This window comes from Scyliorhinus torazame, chromosome 18, assembly GCF_047496885.1.
Source record: "Scyliorhinus torazame isolate Kashiwa2021f chromosome 18, sScyTor2.1, whole genome shotgun sequence".
NCBI lineage: Eukaryota > Metazoa > Chordata > Chondrichthyes > Carcharhiniformes > Scyliorhinidae > Scyliorhinus > Scyliorhinus torazame.
In genome coordinates, this window is record NC_092724.1 from 58,772,805 (window position 1) to 58,793,883 (window position 21,079).

The following is a 21,079-nucleotide window of genomic DNA, read 5'->3' on the forward strand; positions in this document are numbered from 1 at the left end:
GTCCGAGGATTGAATTTGAAATTCTATCATACTATGATCACTCTAGGATCCTTAACTATGAGGTTATTAATTAATCCCTCCTCATTCCGCAATACAAAATCCAAAACAGCCTGCTCCCTGGTTGGTTCCAAGACATATTGCTCCAAGAAACAATCTCTGATATATTCAATGAACTCTCCCTCACGGCTACCCTTGTCAATTTGATTAATCCAACGGAACAACTCCCTCCTTCCCCAGCACTGATGCCAATCTCCAATGAATTCAAATCCATTTATCCCACACCAAGCTTGAGCCATGCATTTACTCTTTAATCGTATTGGCCCTGTGTCTATTAGCCTGTGGCTCAGGGAGTACTTCGGAGCTTATTACCTTTTTGGTTCTGCTTTTTAATATAGCCTCAAGCTGCTCATATTCCCTGAGCAGAACCTCTCTCCTTGTTCAACCTATGTTGTTGGTACCAACATGGACCATGACAACAGGATCTTTACCCTCCCAATCCAAGTTCCTCTGCAGCCCAGATGAGATATCTTGAACCTTGACATCAGGTAGGCAACGCAACCTTCGGGACTCTCGATCCTGGTCACAGAGAACAGTGTCTCTGCCCCAACTATACTATCCCCAATTATGAATACATTTCTTTTCTCTCTCCCCACTTGAATGGCTCCCTGCACCATGGTGCTGTGGTCAGTTTGCTCATCCTCCCTACAGTCTCATCCACACAGGGAGCAAGAATCTCGAACCTGTTGGATAAGGACAAGGGCTGAGGCTCGTGCAATTCTACCTTCTGGATCCCTCTACCTGCCTCGCTCATAGTCCCACCCTCCTGTGCCTGACTACTGACCAAATTCAAGGTAATTAATCTGAGGGGTGTGACTGCCAGCTGAAACACAGCTTCCAGGTAACTCTATCCCTCCACGTGTGTCACAGCGTCCAATGCTCAGACTCCAGCTCATCAGCTCTGAGCCAAAGTTCCTCGAGCAACCAACACTTACTACAGATGTGGTCACAAGGAACCATAATGGGATCCACCAGCTCCCACATCATGCACGAACTATACATCACCTGGTCCTGCATCTATATTTTACTTAGTTAGTTTTTAATTTGTTTTGTTTTAATTTCCAACTGTGTTTTTTAGGTTTTTTTTGTCAAATCTGTGAAATATTTCTCCTTTTTGCCTTTCAAAAAGCAACTTGGAATGGGTAATTCAGATTTTCAGTTACTTACCAATGAATTTACCGCTTTCGTGTGACATCACTCCTGAATTGTTTTTGCAAACTCAGGCCACTGTCCGAAAGGAGGTGCCCTCGCAGGTCCAGCTGTCTCTGCTCCCGGAAGGCAGTGAAGGCCCCAGGCCTCGCATTGTATTGTATTTATTCTCTGCCCGAATAGAGGTGTCCCCCACAGGTCCAGCTGCCTCCGTTCCCGGAAGGTAAGTGAAGGCCCTGAGCCTCACCCTATATTTATCCTCTGCCCGAGTAGAGGTGTGCCCCACAGGTCTGGCTGTCTCCGTTCCCAGAAGCTAAGTGAAGGCCCCAATCCTTGTGCTGTATTTATCCTCTGCTCGAGCAGACATGTCTCACCCAGATCTGGCAGTCTCCGCTCCCAGAAGGTAACCTACAATATCTGCAAACTAGAAGGATAAAGGCATCATAAGTATGGAAACCCCATCACCTGCAAGTTCCTCCACTGTCACTGACCAAAATCCTGGAATTTCCTTCCCAAAACTGCCCGTGGATGTGATGCACGATCAATTGCACAAAGACTAAAGTTGGGTACAACTGTGGCTTTATTACAGTCAGATGCGTGGCCTCCCGCTGCAGGTGGCGAAATGGCAGGGCACTGGAGGTCATGCATATTTATACAGTTCTCCGTGGGCGGAGCCAGCCGGCGGGAGCTACCGGCGAACCTGTAGTGCAGGTCCTACCTTACATCTCCTATTACAGTGGTTCACCACATTCACCCCCTGTTAAAAATGAGTCCGGCGGGGGTGATGTGAAACTATATACAATTAGTGCAATTATGTACAGTGATAGGGAAAGAAAAGTCCATGTTGATGGTCCGGAGTCCGTCAAAGGTTCAGCCGGTCCGGTGCTTTGGTGCTTCGTTGGGAGCGGCGTAACGGTGGCGGCGAAGTCGGTGCTGGCGGTGGTGGAGGTGGCACCGATGGCGGTGGTGGCGGTGCTGATGCTGGCCAGTCATCGGGGAACTCCGGGAGCGTGCCGAAGTCCTCTTCGTCCTCTTGTGCGGAAAAGGGGAGGGGGGGTTAGTCTGGTGTGGTCAATATTGGCGGCGCGGTGGGAGATAGGGGGTGGGTTTGCATTGGTGGGGAGGGGGGTGTTGGGGTGGAACCTGACGGTGCCAGGTCCCTGAGTGAGACAGTATCTTGGCGGCCGTCGGAGAACTCAACGTAGGCATATTGAGGGTTGGCGTGGAGCAGTGAACCCTGTCCACCAAGGGGTCCGCCTTGTGGAGTCAGACGTGCCTATGGAGAAGGACCGATCCTGGAGCAGTGAGCCAAGTTGGGAGCGACACCCCAGATGTGGACTTCCTGGGGAAGGTAAAAACACGTTCATGGGGTGTGTTATTAGTGGCGGTGCACAATAGTGACCGGATGGAGTGTAGAGCGTCAGGGAGGACCTCCTGCCAGCGAGAGGCTGGAAGGTTCCTGGACCGTAAGGCCAGCTGGACTGCCCTCCAAACCGTCCCATTCTCCCATTCTACTTGCCCGTTTCCCCGGGGGTTGTAGCTAGTCGTCCTGCTGGAGGCTATACCCCTGCTGAGCAGGAACTGACACAGCTCATCGCTCATGAATGAGGATCCCCGTCACTGTAGATGTAGGCGGGGAAACCGAACAGAGCGAAGATGGTGCTGAGGGACTTGGTGACGGTGGCAGACGTCATATCGGGCCATGGGATGGCGAAGGGGAATCTGGAGTACTTATCGACCACACTGAGAATGTACGTGTTACAGTCGGTGGAGGGGCGGGGCCCTTTGAAATCCACGCTGAGGCGTTCAAAGGGGTGGGAAGCCTTCACCAGGTGCGCACGGTCTGGCCGGTAGAAGTGCGGCTTGCACTCCGCACAGACCTGGCAGTCCCTGGTGACTGTCCTTACTTCCTCGACAGAGTAGGGCAGATTGCGAGCTTTGACCAGATTGTACAACCGAGTGACCCCCGGGTGACAAAAGGCTGTCGTGTAGGGCCCGGAGTTGGTCTACTTGTGCGCTGGCACATGTACCTCGGGAGAGGCCGTCTGGGGGCTCGTTGAGTTTACCGGGGCGATACAAGATCTCGTAATTATAGGTGGAGAGCTCGATGCTCCACCGCAAAATTTTATCCTTTTTGATCTTGCCCCGCTGTGTGTTATTGAACATGAAGGCTACCAACCGTTGGTTCGTAAGGAGAGTGAATCTCTTACCAGCCAGGTACTGCCTCCAATGCCGCACAGCTTCAACGATAGCTTGGGCCTCCTTTTCGACGGATGAATATCGAATTTCAGAGGCATGAAGGGTGCGGGAAAAGAATGCCACGGGTCTGCCTGCCTGGTTTAGAGTGGCAGCAAGGGCGACGTCCGAAGCGTCGCTTTCTACTTGGAAAGGCAGTGACTCATCAACTCCGCACATCCCAGGCTTGGCGATGTCTGCTCTGATGCGGGCGAAAGCGTGTTGTGCCTCGGCCGCGAGGGGGAATTGGGTACCTGAATGAGTGGGCGGGCCTTGTCCGCATAGTTTGGGACCGACTGAGCGTAGTAGGAAAAGAACACCAGGCAGCGTTTGAGGGCCTTGGGGCAGTGGGGGAGGGGGAGCTCCATGAGGGGGCGCATGCGGTCGGGGTCGGGCCCGAGAAGTCCGTTTTGGACTCTATAGCCGAGAATGGCTAACCGGGTCGTGCTGAACACACACTTCTCTTTGTTGTAGGTCAGGTTGAGAAGAGTGGCAGTGCGGAGGAATTTATCGAGGTTGGCATCGTGATCCTGCTGGTCATGGCCGCAGATGGTGACATTATCTAAGTACGGAAAGGTGGCCCGCAAACCGTACTGGTCGACCATTCGGATCATCTCTCTTTGGAAGACCGAGACCACATTTGTGACACCGAAAGGGACCCGAAGGAAGTGGTAGAGGCGACCGTCCACCTTGAAGGCAGTTTATGGCCAGTCCGACTTCCGGATGGGGCGCTGGTGGTAGGCGGATTTCAGGTCAATTGTTGAGAAGACCCGGTACTGTGCAATCTGATTGACCATATCAGATATGCGTGGGAGGGGGTAGGCGTCGAGCTGCGTGTACCGATTGATGGTCTGGCTGTAGTCCACAATCATCCTGTGTTTCTCCCCAGTTTTAACCACTACCACTTGGGTTCTCCAGGGGCTGTTGCTGGCCTCGATAATACCCTCCTTAAGTAGTCGCTAGACTTCGGACCTGATGAAGGTCTTGTCCTGAGTGCTGTACTGTCTGCTCCTAGTGGCAACGGGCTTGCAATCCGCAGTTAGATTGGCAAAAAAGAGAGGGGGGATCGACCTTGAGGGTCGCGAGGCTGCAGTCGGTAAGCGGGGGTAAGGGCCTGCCGAATTTGAGGGTAAGGCTCTGGAGGTTGCACTGGAAGTCCAGGTCCAACAGGAGTGCAGCGCAGAGATTAGGAAGGACATAGAGGAAGAAGTTACTGAATTCTACGCCCTGGACCGTGAGGGTGACTGTACAAAAGCCTCGGATCGGGGCGGAGTGGGATCCGGAGGCTAGGGAGATCCTTTGATTGGCAGGGTGGACCGCGAGGGAGCAGCGCCTTACTATATCTGGGTGAATGAACCTTTCGGTGCTCCCGGAGTCCAGCAGGCACGAGGTCGCGTGGCCGTTGATTTTAACCTTCGTCGACGCGGTGGCCAGGTTGTGTGGACGAGATTGGTCCAGCGTCATCGAAGCGAGCTGCGGGTAGCCATCGGATGCTTCAGGTGGTGAGCGTGTGCGGTTCCGATGTCGGGATGTCCGGATACCCAGTGGGGGACAAGATGGCGGCGCCCATGTTGCGCAATTGCCGTGTCGGGACAAGATGGCGGCACCCATGGTGCGCACATTGCGGGGTCGGGACAAGATGGTGGCGCCCATGGGGCACACGTGGCCGAAGGGGGACAAGATGGCGGCTCCCATTGTGCGTCTGGCGTGGGGGAGGGGGCTATAGTGGGCACGATCGCAGCGACTGTGTGGGCCTGGCACACAGCCGCGAAGTGGCCCTTTTTACTGCAGGCTTTACAAACTGCAGTGCGGGCCGGCGGTGCTTCTGCTGACCGCAGAAGTAGCAGCGGGGACCCCCGGGGTGCGCGGATCGGCGTGCGGCACAGGCGTATTGGGAAGGCAGGGCCCCGGCTGAGGAGGTCGTTGGCGAGGTCCAGGAGTGGTAGGAAGGAGTAGAAGGGTGGGCAGCGTGGCGGGAGGGGTACGATTGTACGTTACGGGATGCGGCCGTCATGGAGAGCGCCAAGGTTTTCGTCTCCGCCAGTTCGAGCGTGGCCCCTTCCAGTAATCGTTCTCGGATGCGGTCCGACGCAATCCCCGTCACAAAGGCATCGGGCATGAGGAGGTCCGCGTGTTCGGCAGCCGTAACAGTCTGACCGTCACAGTCCCGGACGAGTGGAATTAGGGCCTGCCAGAAGTCTTCGATGGACTCACCAGGTAGTTGCGAGCGGGTGGCGAGTACATGCCTGGCGAAGAGCGTGTTCGCCTTCTGCGCGTAGTGTTCTTTGAGGAGTTCCATTGCTTTTGTGTAATTCGTGGCGTCTTGGATCAACGGGAACACGCTGGAGCTCAGTCTGGAGCACAGGGCGTTTATCTTCTGAGCCTCCATTGGCGTGGGGTCCGCCGCGTTGATGTAGGCCTCAAAACATGCTAGCCAGTGAGTAAAGTCTTTCCTGGCGTCAGGCCAGTGCGTATCCAGCTGCAGGCAATCGGGCATAATTCGGATATCCATTCTGTGGAAAATCTGACTGTAATAAATTGATGCACGATCATTTGCACAAAGACTAAAGTTGGGTACAACTGTGGCTTTATTACAGTCAGATGCGTGGCCTCCCGCTGCGGCTGGCGAAATGGCAGGGCACTGGAGGTCATGCATATTTATACAGTTCTCCGTAGGCGGAGCCAGCCGGCAGGAGCTACCGGCGAACCTGTAGTGCAGGTCCTACCTTACATCTCCTATTACAGTGGTTCACCACAGGATGTACTTGCACCAGATGCACTGCAGTGATTCAAGAAGGTGGCTCAAGAAGCTGAACTGAGGGCACTGCCTAAAGATGAGAGTTTTTTGAGAGATGTTTCAGCAATGATATATAGAGCCAAGGTTTAACACAGAGATTGTTTAAGAAAGCACTTCAGGTCTCCTGGGCGAGTCCGGGATTCATACACTCACACTGTGTGATACAAATGGGGCTAGTTTGACCTGCGGGGCGGGGAGAAATTGCCTGAGCCTTAAGAGAGTGTTAGCTGATTGTCTCAATTAAGTCTTTACTCTGAGATGGGATATATGCCAAAGTGGATTTCATCAACTACTGGTGCATCATTTGTATAAACCAAACTCTGCTAACCCCTTGCTTCATCTGCTGTGGAGCTGAGCATCTAAGGTGTCCAATGAGGTCTCCCAACATCTAGGGGTCCTGAGATTCACTTTGGCCACGCCCATCTCTGATTCGAGTCCTGCCACAACTATGAAAGTTTCCAGATGAGTGAGGTGCATGAAATCTATATGAAGAGGAGACCTCAGAGCTCTTCAATGAAACTGACAGCATTCAACAGTCTCACTGGTCAGGTGCCTGGAAGTTACATCTAAGGAGTGAGGTGCTAGTCTTTGACAGCAGCATTAGGAGGTTCAACCACACAGAAACCAGTGGAGCCCCCGGGTGATCGGATCATGGCACTGCAATCTGGGCTCGGCACTTCAGGGTGCCAAAATGCATTCCCAAGGGGTTGGACTGGGGCTGAAAGGGGGCCTCGGCATGGGGGGGGGGCATGAAGGGGGCATTTGGCGTCCCCCATAGCAGGATGTCACTCACCTGGGGTAGGTGACCATTGGTGCTGATAATTTGGGGAGGTTACTAGCTAGAGGGGGGCAGGACGTGAGGGAAACCCTTTGGGAGGGCTCCGATGCCAGCTATCTTTGAGGGTGGATGGGGCCTGCATTCTCATTTTAAAATTGTGGCGCCCTTTTTTCGCGAGTATCACCCCGGCTCCAAAAAAATGAACAAATGTTGGAAAATTAGGGTGGGAATCGTGCCGGAACAAGCTGACACGATTTACACCGGTTATCCCACCTGAAATGGCATTGAGTCTGTTATAACCTGCCTACTTACCATTGGCTGGGGACTAATGACTATCCCACAATCCTGTGGGAGTATGAGCTTCCCCAATGAGTGGGGTGGAGAAACCACTAGTAAACTTCTAGTATAAATAAAGCTGGCCAGTTCAGGAACCAGCAGGAAGGAGTAAGTAGCAAGGGAAGTTACTGCTACTGTTATGTATGTATGTTACAGTAAATAAATGTTATTACTTTGTATCCTTAAAACTCGTGCTGGATTCTTCGTGGCCCTTACAAAACTGGCGACGAAGGTTAAAGTGAATAGCTGTCTACACTGCTGAAGCCACCTCCCTGGATTTTTGTTGGATACAAGTTGGAAGTTGTTTTCTATTATACCATGCCCCTGTACGGACGTTTGGATGTTTTTGATGCTGCGCTGGAAAGCTGGAACCAGTACACACAACGGATGCGTTACTATTTCCGGGCAAACAATATCACCCAAAACAAGCGGCAGGTGGTCATATTGCTCACCGCCTGCGGGCCGTATACGTTTGGGGTGATTAGGAGCCTTACGTACCCAACTGCGCCGGACACCAAAACGTTTGAACTTGTGAATATAGTGGGGCAACACTTTAACCCAACCCCGTCCACGATAGTCCAGCGTTACCGGTTTAATACCGCTGAGAGGACCCCTGGAGAATCCCTTGCCGATTTTCTATCCAGGTTACGCAGGATTGCAGAGTACTGTGACTATGGTGAGACCTTGTCAGAAATGTTACTCGACCGTTTGGTTTGCAGTATTAACAATGCAGCCACCCAGAGAAAGTTGTTAGCGGAGCCAACATTGACTTTTCAACAGGCCATTCAAATAGTATTGTCCCGAGAGAGCGCAGAGCGAGGAGTACAGGAGCTACAGGGAATGGAAGTGCATGCCTTGGGGCGCAACCCCTTCCATCCGAAAACGTCCCCCCGCACTCCTGCGGTACCTTGGGCGAGGCAACGTCCGGACTGACTCCAGTGGCCGTCGGACATTCCTCCCCGAAGGGAGCCTTCTCCAGAGCCAATGGATGAGGAGCCATGTCCGTGTCAGACTTGTAGGCGCCGACCCCGTCATGGATGGCAGTCCTGGGGGCGCCAGAGGCGCCGTCGTTCCGACCGAAACTGGGACCAGCCCAGGGGCCGTAACTGGGACCAGCCCAGAGGCCGTACCTTCCATGTGGATGAACCTGCGGCGACTACTCCTGAGGACGTGGAGACGGAGGACGACTGCCTGCAGCTGCATTGTGTGGCAGCTCCCCGTGTGGCCCCCATTAAGGTGACAGTACGGGTCAATGGTCACCCGCTTGAGATGGAGTTGGATACTGGCGCAGCGGTCTCCGTGATCGCCCAGAGGACATTCGACCGCATCAAGCAGGGTATACAGACCCTTACATTAACCGACTCACTGGCCAGGTTGGCCACCTACACGGGGGAACCACTGAACATTGCAGGAACTACAATGACCCCTGTTGTCTATGGACGCCAGGAGGGGCGTTTCCCACTTATCGTGGTGCGCGGCCATGGGCCCAACCTGTTGGGTCGGGACTGGTTGCCCCATTTGCGGTTGCAATGGCAGCACATCCTCCAAACAGTTTCTGAAGGGTTGACTGAGGTGCTAGGACGATACCCAGATGTATTCCAGCCTGGTTTGGGGAAAATAAAAGGTGCCGTAGCCCGTATCCAAGTTGAACCAGGAGCCACGCCGCGCTATTTCCGGGCGCGCCCAGTGCCTTACGCCTTGCTCGAGAAGGTAGAAGGGGAGCTCACTCGTTTGGAGAGTATGGGTATTATCAGGCCCGTCCGTTTTGCTGACTGGGCAGCACCAATTGTACCTGTAATGAAGCCAGATGCCACAGTTCGCTTGTGTGGCGACTATAAACTTACAGTGAATACGGTTTCCCGACTCGACCGATATCCAATGCCTCGCATAGAGGATCTCTACACGAAACTTGCAGGTGGACTCTCGTTCACAAAATTAGATATGAGTCACGCCTACCTGCAGTTGGAGCTGGACCCTGCCTCCCGACCATATATAACGATTAATACACACCAGGGCCTGTATGAATATACATGGTTGCCCTTTGGAGTATCCTCTGCCTGCGCAATTTTTCAACGTGTTATGGAAGGCATTTTGAGAGGTTTACCATGTGTGGCTGTCTACCTAGATGACCTTTTGATTGCAGGGACGTCAGAGCAGGAACATTTGGAAAATCTGGAGGCTGTCCTTGGACGCCTTTCGGAGGCTGGAGTCCGTTTACGTCGCACAAAGTGCGTATTTCAGGCAAAGGAAGTAGTCTACCTAGGTTATCAGGTGGACCGCGAAGGTCTGCACCCCGTCGCAGAAAAGGTGCGTGCAATTCAACATGCCCCCGCCCCGACTGACACTTCGCATCTTCGTTCTTTTCTCGGTCTCGTAAACTATTACGGGAAGTTCCTCCCCAATCTGGCAACTACGCTGGCCCCTTTGCACCTTCTGCTAAAGAAAAATCACACCGGGGTTTGGGGTCAGCCGCAAGAAACCGCTTTCCGGCGGGTAAAGCAACAAATGTCGTCGTCTGGGTTACTAACCCACTATGATCTTGGAAAGCCTTTGCTCGTCACGTGATGCATCCCCGTATGGTATTGGGGCCGTCCTGCCCCACAAGATGGAGTCACGGCATCACAGATCCGTGAGTGGACCCAGACGGAGCCAGTCCTGTCAAAGGTTCGGCACATAGTCCTGTATGGTGGGCAGCATAGACAGCTCCCAGGCGAGTTGCGGGCATTTGCCTCCAAGCTGTCAGAATTCAGCGTGGAAGACGGCATCCTCTTGTGGGGGACGCGTGTGATTGTCCCGGAAAAAGGCCAGGAGCTGATACTATCAGACTTGCACAATGGGCATCCAGGCGTGACCAAAATTAAATGTTGGCCCGGAGTTATGTCTGGTGGCCAGGCCTCGACACCGACATTGAGAAGGTGGCCCAAAACTGCTCCATTTGCCAGGAGCATCAGAAGCTTCCGCCGGCCGCGCCCCTACATCACTGGGAATGGCCAGGGCGGCCTTGGGCACGCTTGCATGCAGATTTCGCAGGCCCTTTTCAAGGATCCATGTTCCTTCTACTAATTGACGCCCAGTCCAAATGGCTAGAGGTGTATAAGATGCAGGGGACAACGTCCTGCGCAACAATTGAAAAGACGCGTTTATCGTTTAGTATGCATGGCCTCCCTGAGGTGCTGGTCATGGATAATGGCACTCCATTCACGAGTGAGGAGTTTGCGAGGTTCACAAAGATGAACGGCATCCGCCATATCCGCACTGCCCCTTACCACCCGGCTTCAAATGGGTTGGCAGAGCGCTCAGTGCAGACATTCAAAAGAGGCCTAAAGAAGCAGTCTTCCGGATCAATGGACACGCGACTGGCTCGCTTTTTGTTTACGTACAGGACCAACCCCCATGCAGTGACTGGGGTAGCTCCCGCAGAACTCCTAATGGGCCGGAGACTTCGCACCCACCTTAGTATGGTTTTCCCGGACATTGGCGCAAAAGTACGCCGCAAACAAGAACGGCAGGGACAGGGATTTTCTCGGCATCGGCCGATTCGGCAGTTTGTGCCCGGTGACCCAATGTTCGTTCGGAATTTTGCTGGTGGTGCCCAATGGGTTCCTGGCGTAATCTTTCGCCAAACGGGCCCTATATCTTACCAAGTGCAAGCCCAGGGTCGTCTCCAGCGAAAACATGTAGACCACGTTAGGTCCAGAAGACTATCCCCTCAAAAGATTCCCCGCCCCTGGAGCTCATTTCAACAGCCGCAGAGACCAGAGACAAGGGAAGGTAGTCCTCACAATCTTCCACTGGTGCCTCACTCGAAGCCTGCACAAGTCGTTACGGGACCGAATGGAGAGAGAGACGCTGACATGATGGAGGCAGCAGACTCTGACTCCGAGATGGAGATACAGGATGCATCAGAGGGGGAATCCTCGGGTCCACGGGCCGTGGATGTACAACCGTTGCGCCGTTCATCACAGATGCGCCGGTCTCCGTCTCGTTACACGCCGCCTGATCCAGCGCCGCGTGCAAATGGTGTACGGCCTGCGGCAAAACGAGTCCTACGCCCTCCTTCGCCACGGTCTTCGGTGGATTCCTTGGACTTTGGGGGGGGAGGGATGTTATAACCTGCCTACTTACCATTGGCTGGGGACTAATGACTATCCCACAATCCTGTGGGAGTATGAGCTTCCCCAATGAGGGGGGGCGGAGAAACCACTAGTAAACTCCTAGTATAAATAAAGCTGGCCAGTTCAGGAACCAGCAGGAAGGAGTAAGTAGCAAGGGAAGTTACTGTTATGTGTATATGTTATAGTAAATAAATGTTATTACTTTGTATCCTTAAAACTCGTGCTGGATTCTTCGTGGCCCTTACAAAACTGGCGACGAAGGTAAAAGTGAATAGCTGTCTACATTGCTGAAGCCACCTCCCTGGATTTTTGTTGGATACAGGTTGGAAGTTGTTTTCTATTATACCATGCCTCTATACGGACGTTTTGATGTTTTTGATGCTGCGCTGGAAAGCTGGAACCAGTACACACAACGGATGCGTTACTATTTCAGGGCAAACAATATCACCCAAAACGAGCGGCAGGTGGTCATATTGCTCACCGCCTGCGGCCCGCATACGTTTGGGGTGATTCTTCATGGCCCTTACAAAAGAGTCATTTTTTGGTAAAAATTCCCCCCCTGAAGAAAAGTCACAGAACAAGAAGCTAATTTCCTCTTGTTCATAATGTCTTGATGGCTGCCGGTAAAAGAACATTGAGGATAAACTAATAAGTGAGGCAAAACAAAGGGAATTAGATAGCTGGACAAAGTTTGGTGTTTATTCTGAGGCATTAAAGGAGAGGCAACCATCTTTGTTACACAGAAGGATTTACACTAATAAAGTATTTTCAGAAACTTAAAAAGCAAGGTTAGTTTCCCGAGGTATTGAACAACAACTTTAATATTAATGAACCGTTACTCACTGGAAATGTAATCTTTTAGCTCTTTGGCCGCAGATTCATGGAATATGGTCCAATTAATGTAAAAGCCACAATTCTGCAGAGCGATGACTCAGGGTCTGGGATGTTTTATTGACCCCTTTAATCTCATTTTGATTAAATGTTTTAACTTTCCCTTGCAATTTGTTTTTGTTTGATGCAATATCCTTTAAGAAGCTGTTCTTTTAACGTGTCCCTCAGTTTGTTTGGTCAACCTCATTTGTTCCCCGTTTTTCTCCAAAAGAGAAAATAGTCTCAGATTGAAACTGGTTGTTGGGTTAGGAGATGCATGCTTGTAATGTGTAACCCTGTAAATAAATGCTTATGAAAGTTTGTAAAGATTGGGTCCAGTTCTATCCTCCAGCTGCCTTTATGGAGTATAACATTCAATATGTGAACCTGTCTTTTCTCTTTCAACAATGACTTGACTTGCATCTTTCCTGATGTTGTTCCATATTTCCATGAGTCATCTTTGCTTTATTTCCTGTTTACATAGACAAACACCATCAGATGTGCCATAGACATTACTCATAACCTGGCTGAAGCAGGATTCTAGCTGCAAATCTTGGCCTTGTTGAGATCATTGTTCAACTATTCGCTGTGGAAATCCAGGTAAGTGAAAATTGCTTGTCCTGCCTCAGGAACCTGTTGTGGGGCATCGCCAGCGGTGGGATCATGTGGTCCCGTCGCTGTCTATGTCATTTTGCTTAGCTCGGCTGTCCTGCCGTTGGGGAACCCACTGTGGGGTATTGTCAGTGGTGGGATCTTCCAATCCCACCATCAGGAAGAGCCTGAAACTCCTACCCAGCATCTTGATTGTAATGAAAATTCATCTTCCAAAAGTACTTGTGTGACTGGTGACAGGTGAAAATACTCAACAAAACTGAAAATACCCAGTAAAAGAGTCAACGGTTAAGAGGAAATAGTCAGCATGTCGGGTGGCATCTGTGAAGAGGGAGAAACAGTTACTGCTTCTGGTCATTGACCTTCCATCAGAGTTGGCAGATGTGAGAGACAAGTGGGTTCTAAGTAAATACAGAGGCAGGGAAAAGGTTGGGGAGGTGGAGAAAAGAAGAACAGAACAGAAAGGCCTGTTAGTGGATGGGAGGGTAGCAGTGGGGTGACAGTGCCAGGCAAATGAATGTGAGACAAGTAGAGGAAAGATGGTGCAGGTTTTTTTGGTTACGGCATTAAAGGAGACAAAGATTAAAATATTGCAGGGGGGAATGCTCTCTTGGTTTGGGAATATGGAAGGTCAGATAGACTGCAGGGGTGCAAGTTTTCCTCTCCTGCTGTGTCCTTATAGTGGATCCCACCCAAACATTAACCCGTACCTGTTCAATTCTCGGTGCTTCTGATGCATCTGTCCTCCATCACCAGCACCTCGTATGTGAGACAAAGTGAGTACTGTAAATTGTGGCTGAGGCCAATTAGAGATCAGGAAATTGTGCCTGGCATTCATAATTTGTTTTCACCTGTAACAGTGAGAGCAAAAGGGATGCCTGCGAAAAGGCATACACATGCTGCCTGCCTTTTGTTAAAGAAAGTTCCCTCGCCTTTCATAACTAGACTGGCCCTTATCAGAATTCAATTGTACAGTTCAGGCCCTTGCCTTAAGTGGCCAATCTTCCTATGGGGGCTCTCCTAAGTGTGTCACCAAGATACTCCACAGTGGACACCATTTCCGAGTCCAATCCTACCCTTCCTCTACAGCCTCTAGCAGAGGCTAATACATGGTCACCAACAATGGAATTCCTGACGGGATATTCCTGTTGCCCGGAGTGCTAAGATAAATAGCACAGGCCCAGAATTGGATGTGTGACCAGAAGTACTTTTGTCAACGAATGACACCCCTGGTGTAAAGTAGAAAGATTGTCCAGTGATACTTGTCTTGAAAAGCTTTATGTGTAGTGAATTGCAGTGGCTATTGTTCTGTGGCCAACACTCTGAATTCAAATTGAAGTCTCCCAGTAAGATTATGAATACAACTCAATTATTGGGGGAGAAAGATGTTTTGTGCCTTTGTTAATGGGGTGAAATACTAAAATTTAAACAGCATTTGAATGATTTCTCTTTTCAAAAAAAATAATTCTGTGGAAATGCAGTTATTATGTCACCGGTAGGCAGCCTAATTCTGTCATTAAATTGTCTCCTCGCACATTGTCTGGACAGGGGCCTGGGTGCTGGCATATCAATCTGCCACAGGGACCCTAAAGGCTGTGACAGCATTCAGCTATGAAGACACAGGTGTGAGAATGTTGGCATGGTGACGAGGACCACCAGTTCCTGTTTCCCCTGTCCCCTCCTCCTCCTCACACTCAGAAATGTGATTCAACAAGACACATACTGATTTTGTAATTACTGAAGCCTCTTGTTCCATAATAGCCTGGACACCTTTCAGTCTTCGGTCAATACTGCTGGAAGCAGGGAAGGCAGGTCAGAACTGGGAAACATACAATTCAGACAATTATAAAAAATAATTTGTAAATTTTTTTTGATTTGTTCCTGGGATCATCACTGGCAAGGCCAGCATTTATTGTCCATCTCTAATTACCCTTGAGAAGATAATGGTGGGCTGTGGCAGGTCAGTGGGAGGAGGATGATTATATGTCTGGAAGAACAAGCAGACAACAATTTTTCATCAATAGGTATGCTCACGAGCTCAACTTCTCATGGTTTTAGTAGAACTACTTGCAACTGTTTAAAGCACAAAGCATGGCCTTGTTTGATCCCTATAACTCTCACGAGTTAATCCCTAACAAAATGGCTGAGCCATGTAGCCTAAGAAGGCCTAAGCTCCAAATAGGACAGATCTCAAAGCTGCAGTTATGGCCCTGGACTAAGGAGGGAAGAACTGGACAGTCTTCCCACTGGAAGATTGAGTGTGTTTTGTGGTGGCGTGTTGTGTATTGTTCCGAAGCAGAGAGAGGGGCTTGATTGCAAGATGGGGGGGTCAGAAGTCAGGGCAGGTGGTCAGCTTCCTACACGGTCCTTCCTTACTGATGCTGGGACCCTTGATTGGGCACAGAGTGCAAAAGGAACCCCCCACCTGCCGTGGAACCCTCCTCGATAGGCCTCTGGTGAATTTGATAGGGTTTGCTGGGTAGATTACCTGAAGGCGAGCCTCCTGTCAGCTGCTGGTTCAATACCTGTGATTGCAGAATTAAGCAGCCCTTAGCTCAACTGGCCTCCCAATTTGGGTGGGGGGGGGGGGGGGGGGGCTGGTGTAAATACCACCCCATGTTTCACTCAGAAATATTATACGGTTGTACATTCTAACCCTAATTATTATGTCCTTGCTAGCACAGTGGGCAATATACCATGTCTTTGAGAATAGACCTCCGTTCCTTTTGGAACAGAGAAATTAGATGAAATATGAAACAAAATGTTACTCTTGCCCCCATTCCATTACCCCACCTGACAGCTCATATTTGAATAAAAAGGGGGACATGTCAATGTGTCCGAAAGGTACTGACTCAGCATGGTGTCTGACATACTTGCCCAGTTGGCTATTTCTAATCCCCATTTCTCCACTTAATTTTTCTCTTCCTACTTCTGAACACTCCTTGAGGCACAATGTTAGCTTGGCCCAGTTGAGAGCACAATTGCTTCTGGGTGAGCGGATTGTAGATTCAAGCCCCACTCCCGAACTTCAGCCATGTCATTCAGGCTGATCATGTGCATTACTGAGTGAGCGGTTAAACCAAAGTCCTGTGTTCCTCTTAGTGTTACATGATCTTTTGACATCTGTGATATCATGACTATTCAAAGCTCTGGTTCTCAGGACGACATTCAGCCTTCAACCAAAATCCAGAATAACTGGCATTCATTGCATTTGCTGTTGTGGGACTGGTACAACAATGGCTACACCGCAAAGGTAATGCATTAGCTATGAAAGTGTTTAGGGATACCTCGAGAATGAGAAAGATGTTGCCTAAATGCAGATTCTTTCCTTGCATGCAGATTCTGTGAGTACCAGTTGTATCTTCAATACATAGGAACATACATACAAATTAGGTGGAGGCCTCTTGGCACCATATGTCTGCTCTGCCATTCAATAAGATCTTGACTGATCTAATTTTAACCACAACCCCTTGCTTATCTAGAATCTATCGACGTCTGCGTTCAAGATATTCGAGGACTCCGCCTCAACCACCTTTTGAGGAAGGGAAATCCAAAATCTCATAACCTTCTGAGAGTAAACATTTTCTCTACTTTCCGTCTTAAAGGGGCCTCCTTATTTTAAACAGTGGCCTCTAGTTCTAGAATCTCCTACAAGAGGACAGATCCTCTCCACATCCACCCTGTCAAGACCCCTCATGATCTCATATGTTTCAATCAAGTCACCTATTAGCTTCTAAACTCGAGTGGACAGAAGCCTAGCCTGTCCAGTCTTTTCTCCCAAAACAACCCACCCATTCCAGGTATTAATCTACTAAACCTTCTCTGAACCACTTCCAATCCTTAAATAAGGCGACCAATACTGTGCACTGTACTCCAGATGTGTTCTCATCAATGCCTTGTATAACTGAAGTATAACTTCCCTATTTTTGTATTCAATTCCCCTTGCAATAAATGGTAATGTTCTACTAGCTTTGCTAATCTTGCTCCCAGGAGACCTGAGCCTTACGTTAAATGTAATCAGAAATGCTCCTAAAAAACTGAAACCATGGAAATCAAAACCAATTTTCTTCTCTTTTCTCCTTTCCTCATCTGGTATACAGATACACAGGTCCTGGCTGTGTCCCAATGCCTGGCCTACATGGGTGTTCTTCGTAAATAGCCTTCTATATGGAGTCCTGGCTGGCTGTTAAACTGTGCGAACCTCACAGCCAAGCTTAGTTCTTTTATGCACACAGACACGTATGTGACTCAATGTCACATCATTATGAACGCATCTCTGCCAGGTATGTGCAACATTTATTCAGGAGGAAGCTCGATATGAGAGTTTTTAGACTTGTGTCTATGATTATTGATAATGGAAGCTGTCTCTTGGATTCCATATTCACAGTGAATAGGTATCAGTGCTGATTTGAAATTTGACCCTCACAGAAATGATCTGTTTTCCAGTACTCTGGTCTCAATTGCCTGATTCTCAGGTACAGAATAATTTCCTCTTGTGAGTCAGTTATTCTGTAGTGATGACTTGGTAGCAGTGTCACTCTGGTGAACTCTAAACTTTTGTCAACAGCGTTTCACTTCAGTCAAGTTATACTACAGATGTTGCAAAAGAATAAATAACTGCAGGGAAGAATGACTGCCATTTATTTAAGAGGTTCCGGTGAAATGATCTAATTTCATTTTCATGCTGTCATAATTGCACATTCTCGTTACGTTTACAAATTAGGATGAGAGAGCTCACTATGTCTATCTAATTCACCCTTCTTTGTATTCTGGGGAATCTAGTCACCTCATTGTTGTATCTAATTGCCTTTACTGCCTGTGATGAAGCTAAATGCATTTTTAACATGAGTCCACACAACCTTTATTTCATCCCCCCCCCCCCCCCCCCCCCCACCCTAGTGAGGAAACTCCACTGCCGGCAGCTTATATCAGGATATCAGTGGCAGCTTTGTGATTGTCTGCCCAGAGGATGATCACGGTTTGTGTGAGGCCTTTTGGGAATTTACCCTCAAATCATTGATTCTTTGGCGGGTAAGTGTACACAATATAGATCAGGAACATTCTCATTTCACATTGGCTCCATACTGTTTCAGAAGATCACAGACAGGATAACAAAATAGGTCTTGGTGCCATTGGGGTGGGCTATTGAATGGAAAAATAAAGCAGCCAGATTGCCCCCCTCCCCCCCCCTCCCCGATCTTTATCTACCCTTTCAGCCAGAAACTCTGCACATGTGGATGGCACTGAATTGAAAACCTGTCAGTACTATATCCAGGTACCTTTGAACAAACTGGCTGAATTGCTGTCATTGGGTTGGCACTATGCCCAGCCTGAGTTGGCATTATCAAGAGAAAAGAATAAAAGGACAAATCTAAGCAGAAGGGGCATTTCATAATCAGTTTGCTGCTACAAAATTGGATGACAGCTGTATTAACAGCTCTGATGTACTAATCGACTGTGGGAGGAATGGAACATGAGGCGGGGCAGTGACTAAATCACACAGGTAATCAAATGAACAGTACAGGGTGAAGGCTGTGAGCTGGAGGAACAAATAAGGCTCATGTTGTAACACCGATAAAGGCCATGGACACCTACTACAGGTGTCGAGAGTTGTTCTGTTGGCCTCAGACTCCAGTTATACTGCCACGTCCGATCAATGCACCCCTTTCAAAACAGTGATATGATTGTAAAGTGGAACCTTTGGTAATCAGAAGATGATGTGTTCTTTTATTCATCAGTCACTCAGTTTTTATCTGATTATTCTGTGTTTTATAGATGAGCTTCCCTGCTTTAGGTGCTTTTCATTTGAACTGTCGGATCGAGATCAGTGGCCTGCTTCTGTTTGGAAGACTAGTGATTTTGTTGTTTTCTTGTCTGTTGATTTGACAACAAGTCACAGTCTGCCATACAGCACCAGGCAGAACACCGTGACGACAAACAATGCCTTATTGATACTCTGTATCAGAGCTTTTTGAAGGAATTAAGGGGCCAAAGTCTATTGTATTTTATTCTTTTAACTACATTTAAGAATCACAGTTTGGCACCAAATTCTTAGCTGGTGCAGGTGAGAAATATGACACATTCAACGCCTAGACTGTGCTTAGTTTGCTGATGAAGGTTATCCTGATCATCCCTACATTTCAGAAATATCAGCCAACATGTCTCCCTTTCCTGATCGGTATCGAGAGCAACTATTTTACTTTATTTTCTTTTTTACATTTTTTCCAATTAAGGGGCAATTTAGTGTGGCCAATCCACCTACCCTGCAGATCTTTGGGTTGTGGGGGTGAGACCCACGCAGACATGGGGTGGATGTGCAAACTTCACACGGCCGGGATCGAACTTGAGTCCTCAGCGGAGTGAGGCAGCAGTGAGGCCCAAGACCGTAAGAAAGTACAGAGAGTTGTGAACACAGCCCGGTCTATCACGTGAACCCACCTCCCATCCATTGACTCTGTCTGCACCTCCTGCTGCCTTTATAAAGCAGGCAGCATAATCAAAGACCCCTCCGACCTTGGTTATTCATTCTTGCAATTTCTTCTGTCGGGCAGGAGGTACATAAGTCTGAGAACATGCACGAACAGATTCAAAAACAGCTTCTTCCCCACTCCTGAATGACCCTCTTATGGACTGAGGTGATCTCTTCAAACATCTTCTCTACTGAGTAGTACTGCACTCCTGTATGCTTCACCCGATGCCTGTGTCTATGTATTTACATTGTGTATTAATGAATGTCCTATGTTTTCTTCATGTATGGAATGCTCTGTCTGGACTGTAGGCAGAAAAATACTTTTCAATGTACCTCGGTACACGTGAATAAAAAAAAAAAAAATCCAAATCCAGTGCTAACCACTGCGCCACAGTGCCACTCTATGTGAGTATTTGACAATGATCGGGTTCAACCCACTGGCACTTGGCTGAGCTTTCCACAGCTAAACCTCCTAATGTTGGGTGGGTAGCAGAGGAATTTAAAGCTAAATGGAATGATGAGACTCATGGCTGCAATACTACCCTGACCCTGTCCTCCAACAATGAAGGCCAACTTCATAACCCAGTTCCATGTAATTAAGGGGAGGCCACAGCCAGCGAACTAGGCCAATTTCCCTATTTTCTGTTTCGATTGAGTCAAGAAGATCATGGGTTCAAACCACACTCTTGACACTTGAGCACAAAATCTAGGAAGACACTTCAGTACAATACAAAGAGAGTTCCGCTCAACTGTCAGAGATGCCTTTCAGATTAGACATGAAACTGATATCACATCTGCCCTTTGAGGGGCTCAAAGAATTCTACGGCTCAATTTTGATTAAGAGCAGGGGTGTTATCCCAGTTCTCTGATCAAGTTTTATTCCTCAAACAACATCACTGAAATTGATTATCTATTCAATATCATATTGCTGTTTACGGGAGCTTGCTGTGTGCAAATTGACAATCCCTTTTGCTACATTACAACAGTGACTACACTTTAAAAGTACTCTATTGGATGTAAAGTGCTTTAAGATATCTTGAGATCATGAACGTGTTATGGGCCAGGGTTCAGAGAACCCCAAAGTGTATCTTGGAGTTCAATTGATCCACAACTTTTAATAGATTGTGGTTATGGGGAGCACACGGTCTTACCTTATAGGTGTGATGCACCAGAGATCCACAGTACTTTTAAATTAAAACAATGTTTATTTATGAAATCAGTTAACACTTTATAACCCCACAGTAAACATCTTAACAACGATCAACACCAATCCTCCCCACAGATACAATATTATATAAGTAAGCCTTAATCTTTCCTCATTAACATCCATAAGACAAAAGACCCTTTTTAACACAGATATCAGGTTTAAATTCACTACTGAGAGCAGTTATCACTGTTAAATTAGCAAGTGATCTGAAGACATTCTTTTCATACAGAAAGAAATCAGAATCACACCTTGTCTTGCTGGAGGCAGCTCCAAGTCTAAAGCGAAACCAAAACACCCTGTAGCAAACAGCCTAACGTGAAAGTAAAGCAGACTGACAGCCCAGCTCCACCCACACTCTGACATCACTGATAAACACCCATTTCTTTTTCTTTTTTTAAAATAATTTTTATTAAAGGTTTTCATAAAATATCAATAACAAAATGAGAAAGAAAAA

General features: G+C 48.6%; 1 long non-coding RNA gene across 7 annotated transcripts in view; it reads left to right on the forward strand.

Annotated features, from left to right (window-relative positions):
* The window catches only part of LOC140395232 (uncharacterized), a 132,595-nt gene extending 112,797 nt beyond the window's left edge, over nucleotides 1-19,798 (forward strand). For 6 of the 7 annotated variants that reach the window (XR_011936135.1, XR_011936133.1, XR_011936134.1 and 3 more), the window contains 3 exons: nucleotides 12,822-12,937; nucleotides 17,050-17,232; nucleotides 19,183-19,798. This is a non-coding gene — a long non-coding RNA (uncharacterized lncRNA). Of the gene's footprint in view, nucleotides 1-12,821; nucleotides 12,938-17,049; nucleotides 17,233-17,848; nucleotides 17,981-19,182 lie in introns of all 7 variants that reach the window. The other variant, XR_011936136.1, reaches the window with a different exon arrangement.
* The last annotated feature ends 1,281 nt before the right edge of the window (nucleotides 19,799-21,079 follow it).